The 21,700-nt window shown below is 31.9% G+C and overlaps 1 protein-coding gene across 1 annotated transcript in view; it reads right to left on the bottom strand.

Moving 5' to 3' along the window:
* Positions 1 to 21,700, bottom strand: part of pip (heparan sulfate 2-O-sulfotransferase pipe) — a 211,671-nt gene that overhangs the window by 10,711 nt on the left and 179,260 nt on the right. The window lies entirely within an intron of this gene.

Below are 21,700 nucleotides of genomic sequence, written 5' to 3'. Positions count from 1 at the left end.
TAATTATTAAAATCTTCTTTTAACGTGCTCCAAAATTTACAATTTGTATATCTTAATAGTTTTTAAGTTGTATTTCACCATTTTTTAATTATATATTCTTATATAATAAATAAATCGATACCATAACAACGCATGTAGGTTCAGGGGTGCATTAACTTTGTAAGGAAGTACTGTTACTAGACCAACGGTTGTGCAAGGAAATTATTTGGTCAGAATCACACTCGAAAGCCAGATTCTTCCCCAATTAAGGGTTCCCACTTTATGAGGCGGGATGAACCTCGAAGGGCTTTACAACCCACAGGGTTGACTAACGGCTGCAGTAACAGAATAAATAATTATTTATCACAGCCTGATTCGAACTTAGGTGTCTTAGGTGTTAGTAACACAGAGCCTCACCACTGTGCCACCCCACTTCCCCATATTATATATATTAAATTGAAATTTCTGTTTTTACTACATATAATTATTATCTATAGAAGCATTTCTAGTTATTCTATTACAGAATCAGAAAATTACTTAAAATGTAATATCTTTACAAAAGCATAGGACATTGAATCAATTGAGCCTCAAATAATAACCTAAAATAGTATCATAAGAATGCTGCACATATTATTAAAACAGATGAAGTTTGTAAATGGTACGGTCGATTCATTTTTAATAACTTGAAAAAATCATTATTGATTTATTGTTTTCTTGAAACCTACAATCTATACAAAAACGGAAGATTTATCTTAAGAGTCTATTATGTTCATTAAAAGTCCTCATCAGTTAAATAATATATTTTAATTTCTTAAGAGTGTTTTTGACATCAGGAATCATACACCCTTTTATTTTTATAATTTTTTTTGTATACAACATATATTAGCTTAAAGAGTTTTTAAAATAGCAAGAACTATTTTATATACATGTTATTTTAAGGGTATAAACTCTTTCTACATACGTACATATTTTATATTCTTTCTATTTTATATTTCTATTAAACAATAACATATTTCGACTTAGTACCTTGGAGTAAAATGATGAACAAAGATGCATTTACTAACTATATAATTTTTTGTTTTCATTTATAATTAATTTTGTTATATCTGTACAGTATGGAATACGAAATGCCATGTCCTAGAGACATTTCCACGGAAAAATGTCCTTGATTTTATTCACTTCGTGACTTAATTTTCATTGACGAAGGCAAAAACTAGTTCTAATAAATCAGTGAAGGTGAGGATTAATGTACTCAAGTTCCTTGGAAATAGAAAAACCGATCGTGTTTTTTACTAGAGTTTGGTTAATTCATTTTTATGAGTATTAAAGTATTCTTATTTTTATAGTAGTAATTATTTTCTTTTTGTTTTTAGTATATGTAACTTCAGTAATAAAAAGTGATATTCGAGAATACAAATTTAGATACAGTATATTATACATCTATTTTACTATTGTTACTTCTATAAAATAGTTTTCAACCTGAGAATATAATTCCCCAGAATTTAAAAAAAACTTCTTTAGATAAATTTTAAGTTCTTTCATAGTTTATCCATTTTTTATTACTATTAACAAAGAAATAACTGTCAACATTATTTGAAATAAATTAAATTAAAGGTAATTTAGATCGAACATTCGGTATATAAGTCCTACCAGAATATTTTAGTGAGAATAAAACCTAGCTGATATTAAAAACCATTTAATTGTACATTCATACACCTATTTCAATCAAAATCACTGTTTTCGAAAAAAATACAAAAAAAAAATTCATATAAAGTCATACTTACGATAAATTGATTTTAGTGAATAAGTAGCTGCAATATGTATGTATTTTAAGAGCAATGACGTATAGTGAACTATTATCGAAGACTACCTAAATATCGACAAGTCGCTCAAGAAGATTGATGGATCATATAATAAGATTTCTCCTGGAGCTGCCAACTCGAATCTTTTCAAAAGCATCAAATATGGCATTTAAATGATTTTTAATCATATAAGGCAATATTATGGCTTCTAATTTATGTTTTAATTTAAGTAAAAATAATCATTTCAACCGCAATATCAACAAAATCGTCTCAAAACTTTGGAAAATAATATGATTTAATTTAATACATGTTAGTCCAAACAGACGATGAAGAAATATCCAAATAAATGGTGTCCTACAAAACGGGAGAAAAACAAAACAAACTAATGACATGATTTTGTATTAATAATTCGCATGACGAACATATAAATTTAAACTAAATTTTGTAGCATACATGTGTTAAAATAATCTGTACTAAAATAATTAAATAGGGATGAATATAGCGGTGGGTATCGATAGTTACTCTTGTAATATATTTAAAGATGGTCAGGGTATTCGAGGAAGATGGTCAGGCAGGGTAATAAAAAGAGGTGCTCAGGGTATTCTAGGGAGATGGTTCGTGTATTAGAGGGAGATGGCCAGGGTATTAGAGAGAAATGGTCATGGTATTAGAAGATGGTCAGGGCATTAGAAGGAGATGGTCAAGATATTAGAGGGAGAAGGTCAGGGTATTACAGGGAGATGGTCAGGGAATTATTTTCAACTATTTATTGATTGCCAACGTATCGACCTAAAATGTAGGTTATCAGGGTTATTGTTTTATGTTATAAACAAAATGATTATGAGGCTGAGATGATGTGGTAATTTTCCTGAATAATTAGTTAAAAACAAATCACCTAATAATAGCTAAGATTCAAGAGGCTTAGACATAAACAGAAAAAGAAATCAAATCAAATAATAAATTATAAAATTTCAGGAGCTAATTCTGTAATAGACCTTCGCGGATCGTCTGGTAATCTGATGAACATCTGGTAATCGCTGATGTAGTTTTTATTTTTTTTCCATAAATTTATTTTGTTCATTACGAGGTTTCCTTAGTATACCAGAGTGCATGGAAACCTAATGGTTCATCTCCTGGGAATTTCCTTAATGGGAAAAATGGTTCTAAAATAGAATGATGAGTCATCCAGAACATATGATTCCTATCGAAATTTTTGTTTTGCTTTAAACGGTTACTAGGCAATAGTCTATGCATTTAAACTTTACTTTTGATTCTCTCACTTCTTTGTGTTTTTAACACTTGCCAGACCATTTTTCAAAGTTGAACTAAAATGGTTGAAGACCTTAGTAACAGATTTTCTGGTCATGAAGTCTAAATACAAAAATTCCAACGAGCTTGTTTCTTAATCACTTTCGTTAACATTCTTTCATAGTTTATAGCGTTCTAAAATAACTTTTGCAATGTTGCTCTATTTAATTAATATTCTAACTAAGTCTCCTCTTCCCATTTTAAGTAAATGTTTCAAATGCGATACAACACCGTCGCTAAATCTGGGTTTTAGTGGGGCGGGTCGGCCGGGTAGGATTGTCTCCTGATATTTCTTCTGTTATGCTGTTCTCACCTGAGTTGCAGAAAATAAATCAATACATTTCCGCATGAATTTTATAATTAGAAGAAAATAAAAAAATAATACGAACAAATACAAACTTTAATCAAATCTACAAAGCTGTAAATTTTGTTTACTTGAATTTGTTTATATTTTTTGCTTATATCAATTGATTTTAATAATGATTTGTACACATTTAAAAAAATTTAGAATATCGTATTTACTTAAAAGCCAGAACGATTCTTCAATTTCATTGTTTTTTTATAAAATAATAACAATTTATTCCATAAATCATCTAAAGAATGATCTCTTAGGAAGCAGCCGAGCATTACATCAGAGAGAGGATAAACACTTATTGTAACATTAATTTGCTTACTAAAAAGAAAAGCCCGAACTCTTAGAGGAGAATCGAACCTGATCCCCAGCATGAGGGAGGAGCCGAAACGAATTGGGTTAATGTCGGTGAAGGTCGAGCTCTTCTCAGCTGATGAAGAAAATGGTTCTTGTGATCATCGGCCATTTACACGGTTATGGGTGGAACAAAATTATCAACTGAGGATAAAAATAACTCACTAATTCTGGACTATCTAATGGAGATGGAGGCTGTGAGATCGGGACTAAACGTCGGCAGTTTGCCTAATAGGGCAGGTATTATCATTCTATCTTTGTTTTTGTTTAATAATTAAACTCGCACTTATATGAAACAAGTTTTCATTTGGTGTACGCTGTTTTTCCTTACCTTGAAGAACAATTTACCGGTCATTGGCTTTATAGAAGCCACATATGCGATAAGGAAACAACCAAATTTTTTTTATTTTATAAACTGTTTAAATTTTTTTGTTTTTGTTTTACAAGAAAACTCTAAGGATCTTTCTACATCTAATTGTGATGAAGGAGGATGATTTATCATAGGTATAGGGTGTTTTTTTTAAGCCCGATAGAACTTGAAATTGTAAAAAATAACACAAAAAATTAAATTGTAATCAACATTTTTTTTTTATTCGAAAGATCAATACGTGACATTAACATTTGAAAATGATTTCGGGCATATGGGCACCGCGGCTGTTCTTGACGAAGCGCATTCTGGACGTCCAATTTTGGGCCACTTTTTCGAGCACTGCTGGCCGTATGTCACGAATAACACGAACAATGCTGGCCTCCAAGGCGTCAATTGTTGCTGGTTTATCAGCATAAACCAGTGACTTCACGTAGCCCCACAGGAAATAATCGAGAGGTGTCAAATCGCACGACCATATGTGGCAATTTTGCTTATTAACAAACCCGTTAAGCCAAAAATGCGCCTCATCGCTGAACACAATTTTACAGAATGCGCTTCGTCAAGAACAGCCGCGGTGCCCATATGCCCGAAATCATTTTCAAATGTTAATGTCACGTATTGATCTTTCGATAAAAAAAAAATTTTGATTACAATTTAATTTTTTGTGTTATTTTTTACAATTTCAAGTTCTATCGGGCTTAAAAAAAAACCCTATATATGTGACGAAATTGAAATTTCTGAAAAAATAAGCCATAAATAATCGATATATGCTATAAAAACAATTTCACAAAAATATTAAATATTTGGAAGCTTTGAATTCATGCAGGAATTAAAAAAAAAAGTCTTCAGAATCCTAATTTTATTGACATTTAATGTTATAGACATCGATGAATAAATTTGATTCCATGTCTGTCTGTAGTCCTTGGCACCCCTATATTTTGAGAATGGCTCGTCCGATTCCACCCAAATTTTATAAAATAATGGTTAAAAAAAAGGTCTAGTATCAGGGTTTTTTTTTTATTTCGTACCCTTCATTAAAATAGAATTAATACTTCTTACATATATATAATACATGAAATGTATTATATATACTTTACTAAGTCTTCTCTCTTTGATTGCTATATGGCATTATAAGGTGTTGATATCAGTCCAGCTAAGGTGGTATAGTCTAGCCAAAGGCAACGCCATGGGATAAATGAAACATGAAGGGACTGTTCCGCTGGTAAAGTATCAACTACATTCGCTTAACGATGTGTAAAAGTATTTGTCTTGATATGGGAGAACCGCAATTAAAACTTACACGCATCTTCTCGTAGCTCTTATTCTCAAGCGAAAAATCAATTATAAAATAAAAAATAAAATAATAAGTTAAATAAAATGATGTATATTTTTGAATGAAATAAAAACTTTTGGAATTAATTGGCCCATGGCTATGGTATAAACTATAAGATAGTTGCCGTCATGACTGTACTATTGCACTAGGTCAGGTGTTTATTGATAGTATAAGTAACTATTATTTATTGATATTATTAATAACTAGTTATGTTAGTGTCACGTTAAAGCAAGTTTAAACGGCGAAACAGCTGTTGAACTGTTTAATAGCTCCTATCATTGTAATACTGAATGTTATGACAGTACTGTCGCACTAGGTAGGCAATGCATCTTATGGCAGTTCATCTACTGTCACGTTAAAGTCTGTTTAAAAAGATGAATTTAACTGTCAAGACAGCAACTATCATGGTATTGACTGTGTGACAGTAATCGTCACGATAAAATTTACTGTCGTAGCAGTGTAGCAACTTACTATAGCTGTTTATTTGAGATTAATATTTAAATTAAAACCTATTTTAGTCAAAAAAATAAAGAGATTGGTAACCACTACCTGATAGGTAACCTACCAATGTGTCCCTGGGTACATAAAGACTGAAGACCCCTGGAATAAAGTAATAGTGATATATGCGAAGAAAGTAAAGTAACAGCTGTCTAAGGAGGTCATCACTAGTGAAGAAGAGATGAAAGGTCGCCTTAAGGAAGGAAGAGTGCGAGAGAGAAATGGGTCGTGCCTTACGTAAGTAGGACCGGGTCTCCAGGTCTCCAGGTCTAGCTCCAAGGTCCAGGTAGTATTCGCTGGATACGAGAGAAAGCTCTGGGTGTGGTAGATCATCTGTCTCCTCATGTTATCTGTTTATATTTAGTTTGTCTTTGATAGGGTCTTGTGTAACATTAGTAGAAACTTATTTATTATCTAGAAATTTACCTTTAAATTTTGTCAAGGAACTTAAAAATAATGAACAACTGAGACTTCCATTAGTACTGAATAAATAATTAAGCGTATAAGGCTTATATCCAAAATCAGGGAAGCCGAGTCTGTTGAGGTGACACCTTAGCAACCTCGAGTGTAAGGGTTCGATTCTGGAGTTGGAGGGGGGCAGATTATTTCGTGGCGGTGCCATGATATATGGACTCAACCTTCACACTCTGTTTGAAATATGTTGGATACTTATAAGATAACCCTCCATCGCATGTCAGGTGGAGAGTAAAAAACTAAAAAAAAATATGACTAAAAAGTAGATGGAAGGTTGTTTTATCAAGGTCAAAAGAAGGTTGTCATCGGCCAGAGAATTAATTTTGCTTAAAAATAAATAAAATGTCTAAGAATCGAAAATCTTATTTAATATATAGTTGTTGTCCTACTGTATATGTTCTCTCTGTCTAACCTCTACAATGTTTGGAATCAAAATTTGATTTTCAATTGGTTATAACAAGGACATTTTGTTTATCTTTGAGAGTGTTGTTGATTTTCTAACATTTCACCAACTCTTTCTCCAGCGAACGTAACTCTGGAATTTCCAATGATTTTTTCTCTTTTTACGGAATCTTAGTAGTAAAACAGATTTCAAGAATTTTCTTCGAGCACTTATTTTATCTAATGAGTCTTGAAGGCATAAATAGCCCCCTCTCCCCCCAAAAAAGAATTTTTATTTGCAGTTTTTCGTGATTGAGTGATTAGGGGAAATGAATCTATGTAATAGGAAATCCTGTATAACAGAAATATTAATCCATATTTTTTTTAAGAGCCGCTTCAATATCTGCAAATGATAATGCGTGGCTAGTGAGTCGCGGTTTCGAACATTCCAGTTCATTAGGTATTTTGAAATATTATTTATTTCACCTACGGAATCATAGCCCTTATTTGACTGTCATGAATAAACCGTCGACCCAGAATGTTCAACCATTCGAACTTGAATACATTTTCCACAAATGTTCCTGTGACTTTGATGCTGGCGGTGATAGAACAAAAGTTATCGACCACGTTTTTCCACATCACTGACTCACAATAGAAAAGTTTTTTTTTTTTAGCAGGAGGAAATCTATATTGTCAAAGGTGGAAAGTGCTTTTTAGTCGTAAATACAGGTAGCATAATTCTGAAATCAAGAAGTGAAAAAACAAAATATCTTTTCCAAATTTTTTTATGCCTGTGAGCCGTTGCTATTGAAATAAAATGGACCTGTGAAGGTCTCGTTAAATAAAATATTGGGTAGATATGGCGAGAAAAAAATCCACCGAGGAAATAAGAAGTCACAACGCAGAATTACAGAGAATGAACCTAAAGTCCCTTACTGGTATAAGGAATTTATATTATAGTATTCTATTATATTATAGACGTATCGTGATCGTGCAAAACTTCGAATTAATGTTTTCGTACAATTTCATTTAATAATGTTACTCTTACCTCTGTCGAACAGATCCGCAACTTTGGACTACATTTGGACAAATGACTAACCTGGAATCCTCACACAAAACTGCATGTCGATTTCAACTATTGCAACACTTACTAGACAAACGGTCAAAATTTCCAACACATTACAAAAGACTGATCTACGTGACTGTAATAAGGCCAATCTGGACATAAAGAGTTGAGCTTTGGGGCTCCACTAAACCTTCGAATTCCTCTCGTATACAATCCTTACAATCCAAAATCCTTCATAAAATCCTCAATGCTCCTTACTTTGTCACAAATAAAATCATACATAAAGACCTTAATGTTCCCTATGTAACCAATCTAGCCCGAACCAGATATCACTCCTTTCATTATAAACTCCCTAACCACTCAAACCCCCTAGTTTCTAACCTTCCTCTTCCATTCCTGAGAAGCCTCCGAGGTGCCTGAAAAGAAGATGCCCACGAGACCAGCTAATGTAAAATGCCATTAGAGTGCTACCAATGGGTAGTTGCTTAACACGCCTGTAACATTCCATTTTAACTAAGATCAAATTTACTGAATGTATGATGTAATATACAGTTGTAAATTAAAAAAAAATGTTTTCGATGGAAATACACGTTTTGAGGTCCTCTGCGTTGAAATAATCAAATAACGCTAAATGGCTAATTCGTATGATTGTGAACATCCCAGCTTAAAAAAAGATAAGTGGTAGGAAAGTGAAATTACATATTTAGGGCTGGTAGATGCTTAGGCTGTTCACCAAATTTTTCGATCATTTTACGGTTTACATATTTTACGATTTTATCCACTACATCTTTCGAGATATCACTCGTATTTTCAATCAGAACACCAAAACCAATAACAATATCCGATTTCCGAAGTGAGAAAAATAGGCAATGGCATGTTTCGCAGATCCTTTTATGATTTGTAGTTTTGAAATCTCTTCAACCAAATATACGGTTTCCTTTATCTGCTGTCCAAATTCTTGCAAAGAAATGGCAATAGCAAAACGGCCATGGGAAGGAATGTTTTTCCTTCAAGAGGCGTTCCGTTTGCGAAGGTTGGAGCTGCACGGACGTGGTTTGGAAGCTAGGCCTTGTTCTGCGAAGCTTTTTCAATTCAAGGCGGCCGGAGCAAAAACAGTTGAAAGCCGTACCGTTAACGACGAGTCGGCGTCAACGTCACGTCTACTTCCGTCGCTTCTGTTATTGAATACTCCGCTACCTCCAGGGGGTCCGGACCTCCTCGGCGTCAAGTGTAAGTAGGGTTGGATGGAATCGGCAGGTCAGGACTTAAAAGGAAAATATCAAAAAATTCTCAAATCCTTGTGAATTCTTACAACTATTATTAATCTTCTTACTCTCTCTCTTTCTTTCTTTTTTTTTAATTAACTGATAAAATATAATTGAACCACGGGCTGAAATAACGTTGTATGACACAATATTTAACGTACTTTAAAGTATTGCTTAAGTTGCTCAACATATTGTTATAATGTTGTGACTCAATAGGCTTATTAAAAAATCGAATTAAGCATCGAACATTATAACAATAAAATTAGAATTAAAAAAACAGGAATCGCCGTTTCGCCGATTCAGGGATAATCAGGGCATTAAATCAAAAATATCAAACGTAGGAAGACAAAATTTAGCTTTACTAATTGACTTTTTACTCTAAACTAAACGAACGTTTGTCCTAAAAAACATATTTTGTGATAGAAAATGTCAATTTTTTTATCCCTATGTTCACTATCAACCCACCTCTCTTCCCACCACTTATCTCCTCCCTATCCTCTCCTTCGATCTTCCATGTTGTCCGGTATTGGCTTTTACAATTTAAGGAAACATTTATGACACGAATTTACCTCAGTAATTATATTTTGAATAACAGCTTTGACGGCTTATTTTTTCTGTAATTTTTCAAGTGCAATCCGTGAATGTAAAACATGAAACAAAATACAAGTATTGTGTTACTTCAAAAATTGAGAAACTGCTATTATGGGCAAACGCCAAGAGCGATAATATGAAACCAGATATTAAACGTTGTTGTAGTAAATAAATTAAATCTAACTATGCGAGATTCAAAGCACAAATTTTGCTTTGACAGTGAATTGCTTATACCACACGTAACAAGTGTAGTAAAACATTGAAGCAGGAAAGTGCTCTGTCTTTGTGACTATTAATTTAATATCTGGTTTTAGATTAGCTTTGCAGGCAATTTAATTATCTTTCAAACGAACATTTAGAATGCTCTGGAAAATGGAGTGTTCTCGGATCTTTGTTAATACTGCTCCGATTCAGGCGAGGTTTAATTGGTTATTAGTCAAGTAAAATTGCAAGTAAACCTAAATGTAATTGTAAAATAATTTATTTGAATGGATTCTGATGTATCCATTAAATGTTTTCGATTAAATGAAACTCATTCTTTTAAATTTTACTAATTTTTATAGTTATGATAAGATAAAATCAAGTAATACTTTTAGAGTTGTTGGCTATACAAATAAAAATATAGGGTAATTTTGTAAAATTATCCATATAATTACTCCAGGGAAGAGGTAAATTATCGTCCTTTTCAAATTGATTTACATCTGAATTCATTAAAAGAAATTAGTTTACAATTATTTCTAGGTTAAATGACTATTTCTCTAGACTAAGAAAACATTTGGATGACAGAAAAATAATTGCACATTTATTAAAAATAGACTTATAATTTTTATTTTTTGTTTCAAAGTATGAGTAAAAAAAAATATATTAAAATAAAAAACGTTCGCTTTCCTTTGAATTAAGAAGGAATCTTAAAAGCCTTAGAATCATTGGACAGGTATACTGCTAAAATTAATGTATTTTAAACCGCATTAATAATAAAATTAAAAATTTCATCGGAAATATGAGGTTCAAATACCAGTCACTTTTACCGCTGGGAGAAAACAGTAATGTCTTCGTAAACTTTTATGTAAAATTGTATTAAATTTTTTACAGTACAAATCCATTAATGTTTTTAAAAATTTTGGTGCGGTACGCGCATCACACAACTTCGTAATTCGTACAGCGTTTCTCGAGCTAAAAATAACGAATATCATAATAATAAATAACGAATATCCTGCCAAGAATAAACAGTTCAGCACAAGATAACAGCCGGCATATATGAATGCATTAAGAGACCGGGAAGTCTCGAGTTTTTCCGGTGTCTCTCTCTTTTTTTTTCCTTTCCTTCCTTTATTTATTCATTAAATTCTATAATATTTTATTTTTATCCATTGTATATTATTGCTAACAGTGATGAATGGTTATTTATTTCAAATCAACAAAATTAATGGTACATTAGAGGTGGAATTTTTAAAAATTAATCATTTAAGCCATGTCAGGCCTCTATGAGGATAAGATAAATGCGATATTTAAGATTAATTTATTGTACCTTGATTTATTTAGTTTAATCAAAATCGTTTATGGCGTTTTTGAGAAAATCCTAAAAAACTGTAAAATCGTATATACAAACTGGTAATTACGGTCGGAAGATATTAACTAAAAATTTGCTGCAACATACGTGGCATACACAAGCTAAATACGTTATTTAAATTTTGTTTGTATTTTTGTTTTTGAGCCAGTCGGCTCTCATATAGATTCACACTCAAATTATTTTGCAAGATTTGATTTTTGAACTTCAAAACGTTTTTTTTTCAGTCGAAAACTCGAGATCGAAATTTCGCACTTCACAATACTTCTCCTTACTACGTATTCCATTTATTGGTGAGTGAAAGTACAAATAAACGATCATTTTGAAAAATCAGCCAAATTAGGCCTGTGATCCCCCAGGATGTGGTAAACTATTTTATTTATTCTTTTTAACTATCTTTTACATTAGATTGCATTAAAAGAAATTATTAATCAACTGATAATTATTTTTATGTTTTTAAAAGTATGTAATGAGTTTGCTTTCCATTGAATCTTATCAATAGAATAAATATTTCGATAAAAAGGAAGATTAAAGGTCACAAATTATGAATAGAGACACTGAAATAATTGAATTTTCATAGTCGGAAGCAGTTAATTTAAAAATTAATAATTTTTCGCAGATATAACAGACCACTGGTCTGCGAGAATTGAAGTCTGTTGTAGTTTTGGCTTTATCGCAGGCACCATCAGCGGCTTGACTTTTTTTTCGTGGCGGTCCCACAGAATTAAAACTCGAATTTCTTACTCTGATTAGAATAGGTTGGTTACCTATAGGATAATTTCCCTCCTCCGTATAACAGAAATGACCAGTTAGGGCGTAAAAACAAATTTAAAAAAAATTTGCAAAACAGTAAGGTAATGGTAAAAAAAGTAAATTCTGAGGTAAAACTGTATTCAATTTTTTTTTTATTTCCTAATCTAAAACTGGTTTTGAAAGTTTAATTATGTGTTAAATTCTTATTTCATAAAATTGGAAATATGTTTTAAAAAATCAAAGTAATATAAACCTAAACCATATCAGGAGTTGAGAAACAGTTGAAGAAGGGTTTTCTTATGAGTCCATTTTTCTTTCATTTTGTTACAATATTAAACCATTTAAAGTATTATATTATACCATTCTACGTTGTATAAGTATTATTTTGGATAATTAGCTTATAAAAAAATTAACAATGAAAGGTCCCATATCCTGCTGTAGTTTTGTTTCGGTGCTAAAAGAAGCTATAACTTACCGTTAATGGTTCGCCCAATTAATTAACTAACTACCGTGACGGTAGAAGGAGGAAACGTTAAAATAAACTGTGTGTATTCAGGATTGTTGAATAATTCAACATTTGGCCTGTTACAGAGGTCTACCATCTGTTTACAATCCGATCTGGGTTAACAACGTGAAATGTTGGGTAGTAACCGGGATCACTTTGAGTCGAGGAATATTTGGTTCAGACTGGATTTTTTGGTTCATTACCTTTGCAGGGGGCACGAGGATATTTAATTTTCAGAGAATTGGGTTATCGAAGAAGTTTTTTCTGCCATTCGCTTTAGGAAAGAACGCCCTTGTTTTATAATCTTTTTTGAAAAACATTTCGTTAGAGAGTAGTCAATATTTAAAATTAGGACCGTATATTAATTTTTTTTTTTGACAGTCGATTTCATTATGTTTTGTCACTAGAAATTTATGTATGTAGAAACGTTTTTTACTTTAATACAAAGAAAACGATCCGTATGGTAGTAAGTAGCACAAATTATTTATTATACAAGTAAATAGTAATTTATATATTTTATATCTAAAAGAGTGCTGGAATTTATTATCATCATTATTATTCACTTCATAAGCTGTATTGTACTACTATATCTTCTATTATGATTATATAATAATATTGTATAACTATGATGATGTATATGATAATAATGTATATCATAATAATAATGTATATGTATATTTTTTAGTTCTAAGTTTGACCACTTTTGCGCTGCGACCGACCATTAGGCGCTCAACTTTTCAGCGAGCAGGTTGGTTTTTCATTCTTCTTTTTTGTTTTCTTTCCCCTTTCTTTATTTTACTCTTTCCCCTTATTTTACTTTTATCTTATTTTACTCTTTCCCCTTATTTACTCCACTTTTATCCTTTTTCCTGCCCGCGTTATAAGTTTTGTACACTATACTTATAATTTGCCTCTTTATCATCTATTATTGTTACATATATTTTCTTCCTCTCAATTTTCATTTTCTTTCCATATTTAAATTTTAAATTAATAATAACTAATATGTTCATACTTCTTTACATTATATAACTTTAATTTTATTTCATTTTCTTAATTAAGTTATTGTACCCACTTTTTCAATTACCTATGTCTACATTTTATTTCCCGCTTCTCTCATCACTTAATTTTATTAATTCTATCTTGTAAAACTATTCATTGTATGTGTAAAATTATTTTGTTTATACTTTCTTTTTTATTTTTTTATTTTTCTATACTTACTGTGGTTGTTATCTTGTTTTGTTTTTAGCCCTGAAGAAGGCTAGAAACTCTAGCCGAAACGTCGGCACATTAAAATAAGTTAGTCATACTTATTTGTGTTTCATTGACCGCACCCTCAACCATCTTCTCCTCATCAATAATGTATATCATATTTTATGCTTTTTTTCTTCGATAAATTAATTTACTTTCAAATTTTAATATCTTTACTCGATTTTTTTGATATTGGTACAATACCCTTGCTGACGTATCGGATGATCCGTCCATCATGGTAAACAATGCACGCAGTGTAGAAAATATCTTTATGTAATCATAATGAAATTTCGAACAGAAATTGAACAGTTAAATACCAAAGAAAATACTAAAGGTCCCTGAAAATGGAAGGTTGTTGTACCAATGTGAAAATATGAAATTTGTTAATATTATTCAACATTTTAATATTTTAAACAGAATAGATATATTTCATAATAAGTCTAAAAAAAAAATAATGGACGTGATACGTGTTAGTTTCAAAACGCTGCGTGTGGTTTCGATCACCACCTGGGTCAGTTGAAATTTATCTCCTGACGATTCCGCCAATAAATCTCTGAGGTTCCGCTATCAATATAAAATCCTGACACCTTGTGCCCTTTCCAAGTTGACAAATAAAGTTGTGGCCCACTATATCTGATATCCCAAATTTCCCAAAAGATTGACCATCTGTTGTTATAAATAATACAATGAATTTAGGCGTAAGAATAATCTTTTATCAAATCTGATAAGTATTTTATAAAATAATTTGAGTATACTTTCAAAATTGAAAAATATTAGGCAAAATCTGTCTTGGGTCCAACAAGGTTTTTCGAATGATGGCTTATTGAAACCTTCATTAAAAAAAAAAAAAAAAATGGATGTATTAAACAGATTTGAAGCTAAGAAATACAAAGCAGGAATACCAGAAGATAATTAAGGATGATGTATATGATATGTACATTCCGTCAATAAAATATAATTAATTTGCAAGTTCATTGGGATTAGTGGTCGAGTGTTAGAATCAAAAGTGGCGCAAGTTCGAATACGTCTTGGGTGGATTCATTTCTATTCTGTACACAAGAATGTATTGGTGACTGGTCCTATATTATTATTATTATTATTGGGGCGACTGACCGTAGAGGTCTAACGCCTTGCGCGATGTACTTAGGAAATACATCGCCCGTTTCATGACGTGGTTTTCATAGGGTGGGTTCGTCACTCCCACGCCTAATTTTGTGAGTGCCGCCCATTGATTACTTCACAAATGCCCAGGGGGAGGCTGTGAGTGAGTATAGGGCCGGATTCTCGAACTCGCAACCTTTGGGTTTGCAAACAAGAGCGTTACCAAGCTGCTACTGTCACTCCATTATTTTTATTTCTCATATATCTACTTTTCTTTTTTAAGTGTCAATAGGTCTCCTGTTCATTTTAAATCTAATGCTTTATGTTATTCATTTTTTATCTATACTTATCGCTATACATTTTATTTATATTTCCTTTGTTCAATATCATAAATATTTACTTCATTAATATCCACAAATACTTTCTTACTTTGTCAATATATTTTTGGTTATTTGAATATTGTTTAACTCTGATGAAGCCCTCCCTTGGTCATATTGATGGCAATGCCCGATATGGATATCTCCAGAATTAATTTTCTGAACAGCTTTCAGCATTTAAGAAAAAGGTCCGGAATAAACAATTCGTTTGTTAAAATTGTAATTATAATTTATAATTAGAAAGTAATTAAGATTAAAAAAATGAAGCATGTACTAGAGGTTCTTTCATTGATTTTTAATTAACAAAATGTCCATTTACATAAAACAGAATTAATTTTTCAGATTCTATTTCTTTAAGCACAACGTTTTGTATCGACATCGGCTAATGTTATTAACAGCCTAACCCATCTTGAACTAATACTTAGTTGAACTAATAATTTTCATTTCATTTTTTATCAGTTTCAATCTGTCGATTGCAGAAATTACGTGTTCGGGCGCCATTATCCACGGTCCTTGATGCTTATCTCGGGCGCCCATCCCATAAAATTTTTATTGCTTAATGTATAATGTAAAACTAGCAGAATGTATCAGCGTAGCTAAACTAAACAATGAAAGGGAGCTAAATTAGAAAGCGTAGAGGAATTATTCTGAGCCATTACCGAGTAACGTCAAGGGACTAGTTTGTTTGTCCTGTGTAGTTGAGTTTTATTTCAGAAAAAAAAATTGTCCGATAGTATAAAATAATAATTTATTATGTTATAAAAGCAATGTATGGAAGACCCTGTGGTACGCCTTCATGAGTTTTAATGATACAGGTACCTTTGGAAAGCAAATTAAAATTACTTTAAGTTTTTTCCTCAAGCTCATGACCAGGGGGGTTCTTAGTAGGCAGTTGCCTGCATCTCCTATATCGAGAATCCGGCTTTGCTTTGAACCTTCAAAATACAAGAGCACGGTTACGAAAACATAAATTAAAATCGTGATGGATCGTGCTAGAGACATGACATGATTATACTTAAACATCATATTACCCACTGTAGTTGTTCCGATATTACTTTCTCCCATTAAATCCTAGTTATGATCACGTCCAGTAACCCGACTTCTGTACTCTGTAGATATTTGTCGGCTTATACTACATAATTAAGCAACATGATTTCTTCGAACAGTTTACATAATTGAATAGACGGAAAATGTTTTTTCATCTTTTACCAAAGGAACAAGGAAGTGCAAGTGCAGAGGACTTTCCAACCGCATAAATTAATTAGATAAGTATCGCTTTTACTCCCGTTCAGGACTTGCGAGACAACTTTCCAGTTTAAGTCCAGTTTGCTAAAATTAGCCAAGGGGATTAACCAATTAATAAATTCAGCTTACGTATTGACAAAGTTCATTGGCAAAATCATATTTATATTTAAAAATTACAACCTCGAGTAGGAATATAAACAATCAAAGTTAGCTAAGTATCATTTCAGCCTATTTTACAAATAACACAAACGAGCAGTTTATTTTTATTTAAGTCTTTAATGAGGATTCAAAGTAAATCGCTTATCCAGATGTAGTCCTAGGTAGCGGGTCTGTTTGACTGGTATTATAATTGAAATATTACTCAAAGATGCTGTGGGGCAGAAAGTTCAGCAAATTAAATAACTTAAAAAGGTATTCGAAATAGCATTTATGTCTCCGAAAGCTATCAATACATAAATTCATCGAGCCATTATATATTTTAGGCATATTGAGATCAAATACTGAAGTTTGCTTCAAATATGATTTTGCAGTTTATAAAATTATATAAAGGTGATGATACTTTCCTTATTTTCTTTATTAAAAATATTATTTATTTTATATTTTAATTTGTTATTTATTATTTATATTTCTTTTAGCATGCTACCTCTGGATTAGTGGGCATAATAGATAAATCGGGCCTTGTTTTTTATATTAAGAACTAATAATATCAACCATCACTAATAATACCAACGAATATGACAGGCTTATATTATAGTATTCGATATATTCGAAATTCTTTAAGTAAGTAAACATTAAAAGGTAGCAAATACTGTCTAGTTGATTCCTATTCCTATTACATATATTTAAACGTCCTTTTGATATTATATAAAGTTAAAGTTTATTTTTATGTTGATGTTAAATTCGGTTTTACTCTAAGTACTGTGAATGGTTTTCTTAAATTTTGTTCCATCAAACTGGTATAACATATCACGAATTTACGGGAAAATCTGTAACTAATGGAATAAAACGGAGTTCTCTTTCGATTTTGGCTTACTTTTAAATATAAGAATCAACCAAAATTATCAAATCATTTGGTTGTAAACCTTTTTATCTTTCGTCATTACTCATCATAAATCCTTATGTTAGTTCTAAGGGATCCTTAATTACGAAACAATTGCTAGTTATTTCTGTTTCATTTTCTTTTTTAAACGAAGAATCGTAATTTATATTCCGCTGCAGGTTGAAACTCCTTTGTTCCGTGCCGGCGGAAGTCGTGATTTAGCAATAGTAGTCGGGCAAAGAACTACTAGCGCCGGAATTCTTCTTCTTCTATTGTAGCTAATTATTCTTCCTGTTTCAGCTCTGAGATTGTCGAGGAATTCAGGTTTTTTAAATTTAAAAAAAAAATATTATTATTACAGCCACAAGCAGTCTTTGAAGTCTTAAGCTCACAGGGTTCCATTAGTTTTGTGGTGCTTAAGAAAACAAGAAATTACTTCTTAAACTTAAGAGATGAGGATGTCAGCCAATAACTGTTCTTATTAATATTAACTGGTGTTTTTAAAGTACGTATGGCTATAAAATTTTCGTTGGATAAATTGACAATCATCAGCTTCATCAGCAATACATATTTTGCACGTCAATATGGTGAATATCAAGCTGCAGAATGACTAAATGTTATTCCTTTGCAATATAGTATTTTCTCATTCATAATGTTTTTATTAATAATTAAAAAGTTCCTAAGAATTCAGCTGTATCTATATCATCCCATCTATTTTTAATTTTATACGTAATTCTGTGTTTTGTTCCTCCTCCGAGAAGAGGAATTTAGATGACATACTGTGTTTTATGGTATTTCATAATACCGATATATATATATATATATAATCTTAAAAATTGAATTCGGTAATATGTTCTTGAGGTCTGGATTCTTTATTCGGCAAAAATTGATATATGGTTTCTACGGCTGTTTTTTTTTTTGTTTTTGTAAATGGTATTACGGAAAATCCTGAATAAGGTAGAGATGGTCCACAGGACGTTTGATTACACCATGATTATTATCGAGACAGCGATGCAAATGGAATGAAAAAGCTAGTATCATCAGATAAAAAAGAAAAAAAGGAATACTATGCATACTACGAGTCTAGAATTTATTTCAATTCTTCCATTTTTTAGTCATAAAAGTTAGAATCTACAAAACACAAGACATGTAAAAATCATAATCAAAAAGGGCAGTGCTTTTAAATTACAACTTATCTAATCGAAGCCTTATTGCACAATAGCTCTAGGACAGTTTTTTAAAATTTTGGTTAACTCCTACACAAAGTTTCAAAAACATATTTTGATATCACTTTACTATTTATGTAGATACTATGGGTTCTTCAAGTGTCTTGGTAGAATCCATTTAATTCTAATTAAATTCAGTAAACATTTATTATTCTTTAATTCGATCATATTCTTTTCCTTGGTAAAGTTATATTAAAAAAAAAAAATCTGTACTACTATAACCCAACGAATGATCAGAGATGCAGTAGTTTGTAAGGAAGAAATATTACTATACCAACGGTTGTGCAAGGAGGTGATTTGGTCAGAATAACGCTCGACCGCCAGCTTTTTACCGAATTAAGATTACCCACATCATGAGGCTAAGTGGACCCCGGAAGGTTCCCGAACACCCAGGGCTGATTCACTTCTACAGTGAAACAGAAAATAATGAACTGCCACTACCGGACTCGAAACTGAGTCCTTGGAGTCAGTAACACTCATCAAGTGGCTTATCAACGAGCTAACCGTTCCCTATAAAGTTATATATTTTATATAATTTTTTTTTTAATTTTCTTAACCTTAATTAATGTACAGATATTTCCATATGAGATAAAATTTTACAGTCTTAAGTACACTATTTTAATGTTTCATAACTCTACATCCATGATGTCAACCATTTTCATTTTGATCAAACCTCTATCATCTTCACAATACTTTATTTTAAATGACAAAATATCTTTATTTATTTTTTTTAATTTTAAGATTGCAGTTTTATTAAAGTTTTATTTATCGGTCTCTGTTATACAATAACTATGTAAGGACTACCAGGCCAGTCAGGGGATAAAAACATGAAAAAAAAAAAAATATTTATCGGTTTATTAAACATTTATTTAACAACTATATGATGTTCATATTTTCGCTTAGGAGAAACAGAACTTAATGAATGTTTAGAAAGAACCGTATTACACAGCCGTGATAAAAGAGCACAGTAATGGCCTAATAAAATCCCGTCGCTGTAGAGATAGGTAGGAAACTGGTTGAGTTAGTATAGTGTAGGCAGTGGTGATGGTTCCTCTCACTGTGAGCAAATAGCGTTGTCCTTCGGTGCTCCCTTCACCCCTGGGACATCTTGGGCACCACAAGCAAAGATAACGATCTTACGGCATCTGAAAGTGGAGGATCGTTCCTAGTCGAATGTCGTCTATTTAGATCGCCCTTGTTAAACTCCTTTTCTGTCGTGGCAGTAGCGAGAAAGGTGGTCTTTTTGGTACTGTCAGGGACCAGACAAGGATATAAATAGAGAAAACAAAGCTTATGTTATTTATGGAAGATTTAAAACCCATTAGTCTCAAGACAGCTAAAAACTTCAGAATGACAACAATAATAAAATTAGGTTTACTTTATGAAAGTTACTTAGGACTAAATCTGAAAAAACAACTGACATGGAATCCTCATACAAGATTGAAAAGATAGGAAACTGTTCGTCGATTCAGACTATTACAACGTTTACTAGACAAACGGTCCAAACTTCCAATCCATTACAAAAGACTGATCTACATGATTGTTATAAGGCCTATCTGTACATAGGGAATTGAGCTATGGGGCTCCACTAAACCATCTAATTCCTCTCGAATCCAATACTTACAGTCCAAAATCCTTAATGCTCCTTACTTTGTCACAAATCAAATCATCCCTATGTTGCCGATTTGCCCAGAACCAAATACCAATCCTTCCGTAATAAACTTCCCAACCACCCAAACCAACTCGTTTCTAACCTGGCTTCTCCTTCACAACCTAATAATCCACCTAGGCGTCTGAAAAGAAGATGGCCTCGAGATCTTCTCCTTTAGAAATGTTTTTGGAGTTATATCAATGAGTAGATTCTCCACATGTTTGTATCATGTCATAATATCAACAGCAAATTTACTTGATGTGTATATATGTCTACAGTTGTAAATAACAATAAATAAATTATTAAAAAAAAAACTTTATGAAATTTTTTTTTAAGCTAATTTTATTTTTTAGCAACTCTGCTTTGCAAAAATAGTCACATTTATTCCTTACTGTTTGTATCATTCTATTTCCCCCCATACCAAAGCCATTTTGTCTTCGCCATAATCACTTAAACTATCAGATCTGTTATAACAAAAAAATTTTTTTTCAGTTTTTCTTTTTTTTCTTAATTTTTATATCATTTATATATGAATTATTTTTTATTACAATTTAAATGGCGAAAATGATGACGATAGACCAATATTTTACTCGGTTCGTCAATCCTGAAATTCAGGTATAGGTGGACCACCTCTGTTGACTGAGTATTGATTGAACTAAAGCGCACTATGCTATTTTGGAAGTATAAATAAACATGCTACGAAGTTATTGCTATGAATAATTGCTCGAAAATGAGCTGCAAAAATATGTCTACTGACCAAAACAGATAAATGGTTTTTTCACAACAAATATTTACAAAATCTATATTATTAAAAAACACAGACGAAAAATACTGCTAAAAACCGCTGGTTCGAGAATAATGTAAATGGTCTTCTATCCCAGTGGTCCATATAGCCGGAAGTCACTCAGTTTTTGCATCATGAGAAGGAATGAAATGCATATATATTTAAAAAAAAATTAATCAGTACCACTACAACCCATGAAGAGTCAGGGATGTAGTACTTAATAAGGAAGTACTGTTACTAGATCAACGGTTGTGCAGAAGGTGATTTGTTCAGAATCAAGCTCGATAACCAGATTTTTCCCAATTAATAATACCCACTTTATGATACGGGGTGGGCCTCAGAGGATTCTCGCACCCAAAGGACTCACGGTGAAATAGAAAATAATAATTAGTAGCACAGTATCTTGCCGATGAGCTAACCACTCCCATATA

This window comes from Halyomorpha halys, unplaced genomic scaffold, assembly GCF_000696795.3.
Source record: "Halyomorpha halys isolate HHAL.00 unplaced genomic scaffold, Hhal_1.1 Scaffold490.1, whole genome shotgun sequence".
NCBI lineage: Eukaryota > Metazoa > Arthropoda > Insecta > Hemiptera > Pentatomidae > Halyomorpha > Halyomorpha halys.
Note: the sequence above shows the minus strand (reverse complement) of the source record. Positions and strands in the feature narration are given on the sequence as shown.